Source organism: Marmota marmota, unplaced genomic scaffold (genome assembly GCF_001458135.2).
Source record: "Marmota marmota marmota unplaced genomic scaffold, marMar, whole genome shotgun sequence".
Classification (NCBI taxonomy): domain Eukaryota; kingdom Metazoa; phylum Chordata; class Mammalia; order Rodentia; family Sciuridae; genus Marmota; species Marmota marmota.
The window spans coordinates 12,180,414-12,191,864 of record NW_026000068.1 but is presented as its reverse complement, the minus strand read 5'-3'; the positions used below and the strand labels follow the sequence as shown (position 1 = coordinate 12,191,864).

The window sequence follows — 11,451 nt, the reverse complement described above, 5'->3', positions numbered from 1 at the left end:
GAGGGGGGGAGGAGGAGGAGGAGGGGAGGAGGAGGAAAGTCATGGATTGCATTATTGCATGGTGGAGTATCGTGGTCATGCAGCTGAAGGAATGATTGGCACTTAGGTTTTCACAGAATCCTTTCAACTCTGCTTTTCTTCTATCTTCTCTCTTATTGCCCACTGCCATGTCTCCACCTGGCAGCTATTGGCAGTTCCAGATTCTATCCCCTTTTTAAATCCATTAAACATAACTAAAAAGAACAAGAAGTTGCTGAGGAAATCGCCACACTCACTAAGTCAGTATCCTTCATTTTCAAAACAATTCTGAGTCACCGGGCTCCTATCAGAAAGTAGATCCGCTTCTTTTAGAGTAAGACAGACCCTTGAGATGAGGGTTGCCTCCCCTGTGGGGGCCTAATCTAATACTTCTATGTCCTCAACGATGTATATCTCATGCAGTAAATTTACCCAAAAGTCTAACCTCAGGAAAAAATGGAACATTGTCGAATCACTGACTTTAGTTCACAAATTGTCATGGATGGAAATTTTTCTGCAAAATCCATTACCTTCAGTAGAAAGGTACAGAGCAATGGTAGAAACTAGCACTCTCAGCTCACTCCTGTCTTTGCCATTGCTGTTCAGTATTTTAATGGAAGTCCTAACCAGGTCAATTAGTCAGGAAAACAATCAAAAGTGACCCAAATTGGAAAGGAAAGAGTAAAACTGTATTTTCTTGCAAATGACATGATTCTATATATAGAAAATACCAGATAAACTACTGAAAAATATGAGAGCTAATAAATTCAGCAGAGTTGCAGGGTCCAGAAAAATAAGCTGTATTTTTATACATTAGAAATGAACAATCCAAAAAGAAAATTAAGAGAACAATTCCATTTACAAGAGCATCCAAAAGAACAGAAACTTAGCAATAAAACTAACCAATGAGGTGTACACCGAAAACTGTGAATCATTACTCAAAGAAATGAAAGAACTAAATAAATGAAAAGACATGAGTGTTCATAAAAGGAAGACTTGATATTGTAAAGGTGACAGTACTCCCCAAAGAAATCTACACATTTAACAAAAGCCTATCAAAATTCCCATGGCAATTTTAACATAAATTTTTAAAAAGCCAATCCTCAAATCCACATAGAGTAATAAGTGGCTCTGAATAGCCAAAACAATGAAAAATAAAGTTAGTAGATTCACACTTTCTGATTTTGAAACCTCTACAAAGCTACTATAACAAAACAATGTAGAACTGGGAGTTTATCTCATTGGAGAGTGCGTGCCTAACATAAACAGGCTCTGGATTTAATGACATGTTTACACACACATGTCTATGCATACACACACACACATACACACACACATCTATGCATACACACACACACATACACATAGTAGCAGAATAAAGGTACACACATAGACCAATGGTATAGGATTAACAGGGCTGAAATGAGTTATAATATTTGTGGCCAGTTATTCTGACAAGGGTACCAAGATCATTCAATAGGGAAAGAACATTCTATTCAACAAATAGTTTTGGAAACACCATATTATTAGGTGTAAAAGAATGAAGCTGGACCCCTACCTCATTCCATGATCCAAAATTAACTTAGAGAATATCAATGACTTAAAGAGCTAAAAATATAAAGATATATATTGGAAGAAAACATGAGGTGAATTTTCATGATTTTAGATTTGGCAATGATTACTTAGATTTGACACCTAAATAATCAACAATAAAAGAAAAAATAGATGTGTTGGACTTCATAAGCATTAGAACACTTTTGTGCATCAAAAGGTTGTTATCAAATAAATGTTGGCGAGGATGTGGTGGAAAAGGTACACTCATACTTTGCTGGTGGGACTGCAAATTGGTGCAAAATATAGAGATTCCTCAGAAAATTGGGAATGGAACCACCATTTGATCCAGTTATCCCACTCCTTGGTTTATATCTAAAGGACTTAAAATCAGCATACTATAGTGACGCAGCCACATCAATTTTATAGCAGCTCAATTCATAATAGCTAGACTATGGAACCCACCTAGGTGTCCCTCAGTTGATGAATAGATAAAGAAAATGTGGTATATATACTCAATGGAATATTACTCAGCTTTAAAGAAGAGCAAAATTATGGAATTTACCAGTAAATTTGCCAGTTGGAAAATATCATGCTAAGCAACATAAGCCAATCCCACAAAACCAAAGGCCGAATGTTTTCTCAAGTATACGGATGCTAATTCACAATAAGGCGGGCAGGCACTAGGGAAGAATAGCATTACCTTAGATTAGGTAGAGGGAAGTGATGGTAGGGTAGGGTAGGGGATGTGGGGATGGGAAAGATAGTAGAATGAAACAGACATTATTACTGTATGTGTATATGTGACTGCATGACCAATGTGATTCTGCAACATGTACAAGACACAAGCAACTCAGTAAAACCCTGTCTCTAAATAAAATACAAAAAAAGGGCTAGGGATGTGGCTCAGTGGTTGAGTGCCCCTGAGTTCAATTCCTAGTACAAAAAAAAAAAAAAAAAAAGGATGTAATCAGAAAGAAAAAAGACAATCTAAAGAATTGGAGAAAAGATCTGCAAATCAAATATCTGAGAAGAGCTTAGGATCCAGATATATAAACAATTGTTACAGCGCAAGAACAAAAAGACAAAAAGCCCAATTTTAAATGGGCAAAGAATTTGAAAGATATTTCTCTAAAGAAGATATACAAATGGCTAATAAGCACCTAATGATATTTTTAACAGCATTGATCATGAAAGAAATACAAATCATAATCATGATGGGATAGTTCTTTGCACATACCAGGATGGTGTAACCCAAATAAGAAAAAGAAAATGTGTTGGTGAGATGGGAAGAAAAAGGAACACTCGCTGGGCGCTGTGGTGCACACCTGTAATCCCAGCAACTCCGGGGGCTGAGTCCAGAGGATCACAAGTTCAAAGCTAATCTCAGCAACAGCAAGGCGTTTAGCAACTCAGTGAGACCCTGTCTCTAAACAAAATGCAAAATAGGGCTGGGGATGTGGCTCAGTGACTGAGTGTCCCTGAGTACAATCCCCAGCACAAAAGGAAGGAAGGGAGGAAGAAAGGGAGGGAGGGAGGGAAGGGAACCCTCATACATTGCCAATAAAAACAGAAAATGTTGAGCCACTGTGGATAACTAGTGATTCCTTAAATGTTAAAAACGTAATTGCCCTATGACCCAGCAATTTCAACCCAAAAGAATTGAAAACAGGTCTTCAAACAAAAACTTGTCCATGAATGTTCATGGAAGCACTATTTACAACAGCCAAAATGTGGAAACAAACCAAATGTCCATCAAAGAATGAATGGATGAACAAACTGATATATTCATACAGTGGAATATTATTCAACCATAAAAAAGAACAAAGTACTGGTACATGCCACAACATAGACGAACCTTGAAAACATTAGGCTGAGTGAAAGAAGCCGGGCACAAATGGTTACATACTGTATGATTCCCTTTAGGTGAAATATCCAAAGCAGCAAATCCACAGGAATGGAAAGCAGATTTGTGGTTCCCAGGAGATGGAGTGGGGGGCGGAGTACTACTTACTGGATATGGTCTATTCTTCTGGGATGATGAAAAAGTTGTCAAACTAGAGAGAGGAGGTGGGTTCAGGACATTACAAATGCACTAAGCACCACTCAGTTGTGCACTGCTAAATGGTTCATTGTAGACTCCACTTCAGTGAAAGACGTATGCATTACTTTGTTGGTAATAGTACATTCCCTTAACTCCAACTCAGTGGTTCTTATATTCTCTCACAGTGAATATTAATCACATTGGCTTTTTTTAAAACATCACATTCAGAAATAAAAAAATTAAAAAGAGAGGGTTACTTTTAAAACTGACAGTAAATTGTAGAAAGAATTGACCAAAAATAGGTATCAAGTAAGGCATTTTCCAAATGTTATTTTTTTTAAAGAGAGAGAGAGAGAGAGAGAGAGAGAGAGAGAGAGAGAGAGAGAGAATTTTAATATTTATTTTTTAGTTTTCGGCAGACACAACATCTTTGTTTGTATGTGGTGCTAAGGATCGAACCTGGGCCGCACGCTACCGCTTGAGCCACATCCCCAGCCCCCAAATGTTATTTTAAAAAGAAATTTATGTTCATAATACCCATATAAATATGAATCCAAATATGGAAAATTCCTTATCAAAGTCCAATTTGCCTGTTAAGTGTTTTTAACGACTGAATTGCCTCTATTCGGTAAAGAAATATGAACACAGTCCACCCCCAGTTCTCAGTACCACCAAGAGAAAGTTCTTGCATGTACCTCAAAAGACTTAATATAAGTAACAGTTCAGCAGGAAATGCAAAGGGGGAGGAGGAGGAGGGAAAATAAAAGACTGAATTAAAAATGTGAGCGAGAGTCTCTGTTGGAAAATGGATTCTTTGACTGCATCTCACCTATTCTACAGATTTCTTATCTTAATCTAGGAGGTTGGGACCAAAATGCCCAACACCACTTTCTGGAGAGAGAATCCTCCTAGTTTAGAAGGGAATGATGTGGACAAAGGCAACTCGGATGAGCTGGTCCCTGGACCAGGGGGGCTACTTAAAACACATCTCCGGCTTCGGTTTGTCATATACTGGTATTTGGTGCGTGCCCTGGAGTGCTCTCTGTTCTTTTTTGTTTATTAGTGAAGGTCAGTTACACAGAACGGATTTCAAGGTGGTGTCTTCATACATGCATGTAACACACTTGGATCATTTCCACCCCCTCTGTATCCCCTGGCGCCTGCCCTCCCCAGCCCACGTCCTCTTCTCTAATAGCCTCCCATCTAGTTTCATGTCCTCTTTACCCAGCCCCACCCCCCAAATTCCACATGAGAGAAAACACACAAAACTTGTCTTTCTGTGTCTGGCTTATTTTGCTTAGTGGATGATCTCCAGTTCCATCCATTTCCCTATAAGACATGATTTCATTATTCTTCATAGCTTAATAAAACTCCATTTCTCATACACACACACACACACTTTCTTTGTGCGTTTATCTATGGAGAGCACTTAGGTTGATTCCATAATTTGGTTATCATGAATTGTTCCATGATAAACACCACATGCAGTAAGTATCACTAAAGTACGCAGACTTTAGTTCCCTCAGATACATATACCAAGGCGTGGTATAGCTGGATCCATTATTTTTTATTGTGGAAAATACACATAACATAAAATACTATCTTTCCAATCATCCTAAAGTGAACAATTCAGTGTCATTCAGTACATTCACAATGCTATGTGACTATTACTGCTACCAAGTTCCCAAGAGGTTGATCACCCTAAAAGGAAACCCAGGCTCACCAGGCAGTCCTTAAGTCCTGCCTAACTGCAGGCCTAGGCGACCACTCATCAGCTTTTGGCCCCTGTGGATTTACCTATTTAGGAATTTGGGGGGCAGGGGAAGCAGAGGGGAGGCCAAGGATTTAACCCAGGGCACTTGGCCATTGAGAGGGCCTCGCTGAGTTGTTGAGGCTGGTCTCAAACTTAAAATCCTCTTGTCGCAGCCTCCCTAGATACTTCTTATAAGAGTATTTTATAATATGTGGCCTTTTGTGCCTGGCTTCTTTCAGTTAGAATAATGTTTTCAAGGTTCATCTATGGTGGGGTATGTGTCTGTGTTTCATTCTTTTTATGGGCTGAATAATAATTTGTCATATGAATTTACTAAGATCTGTTTATCCATTCAACCTCTCGACTTTTGGCTATTGTGCTTCTATGAACATTCATGTACGAGTTTTTGTTTCAACATCTGTTTTTGATTCTCTTGGATACATATCTAGGAATGGAATTGCTGGTCTTATAGTAATCCTATGTTTAACTTATTGAGGAACTATCAAACTGCTTTCCACAGTGGCTAAACCATTTCAGAGTCCCACTAGCAATCTGAGTCACACTCTTTATGTCCTCAAGTTTTAGGGTTCGTTGTAAAGTCATTCAGAAGGGTTTTCAACCAATATGATTTTTTTTATTTTGTTTTCTGCCAATGTTGCATGTTCTACACTATTTAAAATAGCCTAAAGTAAGAAATAAATATTCATATAAATTTATTTGTCTAAATCAAGAATGGTAAATAATGGCATAAATCATTTCAGTCTTTTTATTACTGTATTTAATTATCTTTTAATCTTGGGAATAGATAAATAATAGCTATTTTGACCATTTCCTAAGTTCACTTGACCAAGAAACACCTTCATGACCTAGCAGGAGCTAAAGTAAAATACGTATTGAGTTGCTACAAGAAATGACTTCAAATTTAGTTGACATTTTGTAAACCTTTTAATAAAGCAAAAAGATTGGGAACTAGGGGCTAGGGTTGTACCTCAGAGATAGAATGTGTGCCTAGCGTGTGTGTGGGACTAGGTTTGATTCTCAGCACTGCATATAAATAAGTAAAATAAAGGTCCTTTGACAATTCAAAAAATATTTTTTAAAAATTGGGAACTATTTTTTTTTATTTTTAATATACAGCTGAAGGAAGAATGACACTGCTAAGTCCAATCTTGATCTAAGATTCGGTGTAAATAATAACTGTTAAAAGTGGATAACCAGCACTGACCATTTGCTGCATACCCGACACTGTACTGGTTTCCATTTCACCTTCAAAATGATCCTTTGAGGTCTCTGGTTCTGATTATTTCACTCTATAAATAAGAAGGAAAAAAATAGTGAGGTTAAATAACTTGCTCAAAGTGAGAGTAAATAGTTAGAATTTGGATTCGAACTTATTTTTTTTTATACTAAATCCCAGGATCTCAACAACTCCAAGTTCACATGTTTGTCTTCATTTGCTGTGTAACTAGAAAAACCCTATTTCTTGCAGGTGCACTGGGGCAAAAGAATAGATGCAACTGCTGGTGTTATCGTATTTGGGTGATCATAAATGAAATTATTTTAAAATGTATTATTCATTTTGAATAATTTTCATAAAAATCAAAGACTGATTATTAATATTCTCTTGGAAGTATTCCTATTTTAGCTCATTTATGTTAGACATAGTTGGTGTATCAGAACATCATACTTCTCTGTTTAGTCTCCCTCTGTCAGCTGTAGACCTTGGGAAGCAGGTTTGAGTAATACACGGTTTGGTGTCCTAAGTCCATGAAGTAGAAAGACTAACATATATTGAAGATGAAGAACATGACACATAGCTCAGATCAGCTGTCTTCAAAGTTGGTATTCAGGGCCTGGGGATAAGCTCAGTTGTCAAGAACTTGCCTAGCATGCACAAGGCTCTGGGTTCAACCCCCAGCACCACACTGGGTAGGGAGATACATATATATTCACATCAGTTTGACAGTAAGCCAATGGAAGGCTGTCAGGGTGTCACTGATGGATGGAATGTCATGCATATTAAGTCTTCTTACATCCAAATTTTAAGTACAATTTGGAGGGGGAAAAAATCCATGGTACATTTCCTTTTTACAGAATAGCTTATGGCATCTCATAGAACCAAATGGAAATTTTTAAACCATTTGAGTGAAGCCCCTTCAGAATGAGAAGATAGCAGTGAGGATGCTGTCTCCAGCTAGGGTTTGCTCATGTTTTTCATTTAAAGCAGGGTGATTTGTATGTAGCCTCTATATTTCCAAAAGTTCATTTTGTCATTCATTACTTATACCTGAAATCCCCCACAAATAGTTTTTGTTTGTTTGTTTGTTTGGTACAGGGGATTGAACTCAGGGGCACTCAACCACCTAGTCACATCCCCAACCCTATTTTGTATTTTATTTAGAGACAAGGTCTCACTGAGTTACTTAGGGTCTCACTAAATTGCTGAGGCTGGCTTTGAACTAGCGATTCTCCTGCCTCAGCCTCCAAGCTGCTGGGATTACAGGCGCGCACCACCGCACTCAGCTTGTTTTGTTTGTTTTGTTTTGTTTTTTGGAAAGCTCTAAGAGAAGAAGGTAAAAATGCGATTCAATTTCTGATCTTTTTGAAGCAAATAAAGAAATATAGACCCGTTCAGAATTTACACTTTATAAAAAAGCCTGCCTCCAATTATATTGTTACATGTGTGTATAAACATGTAACAGTGAATTTCACTATTATGTAAAATTATAATGCACCCATTAAAAAAAAAAAAGCAAAACCCAGCCTGCCTCAGGCATTTTATTATAGTAAGAAAAAATTGGCTAATTATTATGGGCTTATTATTCCCTAATAATTAAGTCCATTCAGAATTTAAACTATTTATAAAGAAAGGTAATTTCTCCTCAATCCTGCTGAAGTTATCACAACCTGACATTATACAGAATTGGAAGTCAGTCTTCCCTTCACTGGGATAATAAAAATATTGTGGGACAGAGGAGGCTAGAAGGAGTTAAGCAGTTAAAACATCTGGAAGTCTCAACAATCCAAAGGTACCACTAATAATATTTTGGAGCAACTTACAGCCAAGAAGCACACGGCTGAGTACAGTCAGAGACACAACGGTCACCTAAATGTTCTTTGAATGCCCAGAGTAGGACTTCGGGTGGTGATGGTGGGTACTGGTGGTAGAGCAGGTTTGGAAGGAAGAAGGACACAGAAAATACAGTATGTAGGCAATTGGACAACTTCCATTTTCTTCTTGGCTCCTCTCCCAGACTTTCAGCCTGGTCCACAGCAGAGCCCCAAGCAAGGGCCTCTGCCCCAGAAGAAATCTTGTCACCTAGTTCAGCAAAAGTCCCATCCTAATTTAAAGCCATCTTCCCTAAGAAGTTATTAGCCCATTTTCACTGAATATAATGAAATTCCTGAGGCAGGAGCTGTTATTTTTTTATTGGTGGTGCATTATAGTTTTACATAATAGTGGAATTCGTTGTTACGTGTTTGTACACACAGAGTGTCACAATATAATCTGAAGCAGGCTACTTTATTAGGAAAAGGGGTTTGTTTAGCCCACAGTTTTGAAGGATGGAGGTCTAAACAGCATGGCACAGGCTCTGGCACAGGCCCCCACGGCTGCATTACATCATGGTGGAGCACAGGGATATGTCTATGTGGTCCCTCTCCCTCTCTCTTTAGAACCACCAGAATTCAATCATGGGGTCTCCATCCTAAGGGCCCAATCTAATCACTTCTAAAAGACCTCACTTCTAAATGCGATGTTTGTATAAAGTTGTTCCATTAAGATAAACACTTTGAGGCTTAAACTCCTGCATAAGTTTAGTGGGAACAACTATAATCAAACCACAGCAGAAGGCGTCCGGCAATTTTGCTCTCAAGTTGACTAAGATGGCAACTCTCCCAAAGGGTATTTGACTCCCAAAAGAATTGGCCTCTCACAGGGAGAATTGTAGGTGAGCAGTGGAGTGAGCCTGGTAGAGTAGAAAGTACACATCTGGAAGGCACAAGACTTTCTTCCCTGATTCCATCGTCTTTTTACGAAGCAAGTGGCTAGAGGGATGGTCACAAAGTTCTCCCATTCTAGCCCTTGAAGACTCCAAGAGCACAGTGGTGCCTTCCCAGTGCTGGTGAGCCAGAGGCCAGCTCTGCCCCTGGACAAACAGTGCAGAGACAGAGGAGATGACTAGGTGGTAAGCACGGGGTGAGTCAGCCCAGAGGTCAGGAGAGGCTGGCCAGCCGGAACTCAGCCCACACTGGGTAAGGATGTGTGGGTGGAGGAGAACTGTTCTCTCATACCAAATCTCTCACCACAGCTGTCTGTATTTCACCTTCCTGGCCCATCCTTGGAGATGAGAAGCAATGAGTAAAAAAAAACACTCAGAGGGAAAAGGTGGTGATTAAGCCTTATAATTACAAAGGGGACTCTGCCACTCTCCAGGGGTGAAGCCACTAACTTCACCAGGGCTTCCGGACATCTTACATCTCTTGCCTGTGTGTCAAAGATGCCACAATTTCCATCCAAAGGTGAATGACTGATAGAGATCCTCAGGTAATTCTATTTCCTGCAAAAAAGAAAGTGGAATTTTTTTAAAATTTTTTTTTTAGTTGTAGATGGACACAATATCTTTATTTTATTCATTTATTTACATGTGGCGCTGAGGATCAAAACCAGTGCCTCACACATTCTAGGCAAGCGCTCTACCACTGAGCTACAACCCCAGCCCCGAAAGTGGAATTTTTTTTAGATAGCAATCTCATCCATCATACACTACCCCTTGTCCCTGAGCCTGAAGACCCATGTGCAACATTAGCAAACCTCTTTGCCCTCACACCTGCTTTTAAATTTAGGCTTAAGAGTAAAATGTTTTTGTTATGTACTTGTTTACAATAGTCCAAAGTTTATGACAGTGGATGAGTGTGTTTCCTAATTTTTGTTTGTAATGGAACCACAGGTAGACATTTAAGCAAAGGTAACAAGCTAACACCCTCGCCTTCCTGTGGTAAAACGATAGGAAGTCATTATAATCTGTCATCAGAGTCAGCTCAGCTAGGCAAAATCACCTTTTGCTGCATTAGTACTTGGATAGCATGATCTAAAACTCTTGGCAAACTAAAATAAAAAGTATAATTTTTATCTATTGTTTAAAAAAAGATTTCACAATTCTAAAAAACGGTCTTCAAAATTAAAAGAGGATTTAGATGTGTATATGTATGCATATATAATATATAATATTTAAAATTTGCATTTAAATATAATGTATTAATTATATATTAAAGGGTTATGTTATATGTACCCTTTTTAACATACAGACTTACATGTATAATTGAGAGTCATCTCAATTTGGTGTTGATTGCCTATAACTCAAATCTTCAGGGCATAAGCTAATTGCTAGAGAGAATGAGGAAAGTTTGACAATGAGAAGCTAAGGTTATTTTTACTAACCTCTAAAACTCAGATATGAGCTACACCTGACTGTAAAATACTAAATGCAATCCTTGCAGTGAAAATTTTAATAAAACAATAAAAACTTTATTGCCTTGTGAAGATCAGGCCTATTTTTCCAATAATTGATTAATTCAAATAGAATTCCCCACCTTTTTGATTTTGGCCTATTTTTAATCCCTTTACAGAAAATTGCGAAAGTTCTATTTAAGAGTCTGGCAAATCACCAATTCAAGCGAAGTTAAATGTCATGTAATTAAGACTCCAAAATATTTGTTGATTAATTATTCTACAGTGTTACTGTATGACACTCACATTAACCAAAAAGTATTGTCTCATGCTTACAATAGAATAGCTGGTTTGAATGTCATTAGACATGCATGGATAAAAACCAGGCATACCAACATAATCAGGTCAATAAACTTAATTTATTTGAAATATAGAGCATATAAACTTTCAAATGACAGTGGCTAAATAGCCTCCATCTCCTAGAATCAAGAAAAAGGAAGGTGGGAAGGGCTGGGGCATAGTATTGTTCAAATTATATTATTATATTATATATTGTGTACAAGTAGGAAGGTGTAGCAACAAATCTTATCAGTATGTACAACCAAAATGCATCAATCAAAAGTGTGTGTGTGGGGG

General features: G+C 38.0%; 2 long non-coding RNA genes across 2 annotated transcripts in view; one reads left to right on the top strand and one right to left on the bottom strand.

Moving 5' to 3' along the window:
• Positions 1-11,451, top strand: part of LOC125619981 — a 23,803-nt gene that overhangs the window by 9,872 nt on the left and 2,480 nt on the right. The window lies entirely within an intron of this gene.
• LOC125619982 overlaps positions 8,666-11,451 on the bottom strand; it is a 9,444-nt gene continuing 6,658 nt past the window's right edge. The window contains exon 3 of the long non-coding RNA XR_007351561.1: positions 8,666-9,925. This is a non-coding gene — a long non-coding RNA (uncharacterized LOC125619982). The remainder of the gene's footprint in view (positions 9,926-11,451) is intronic.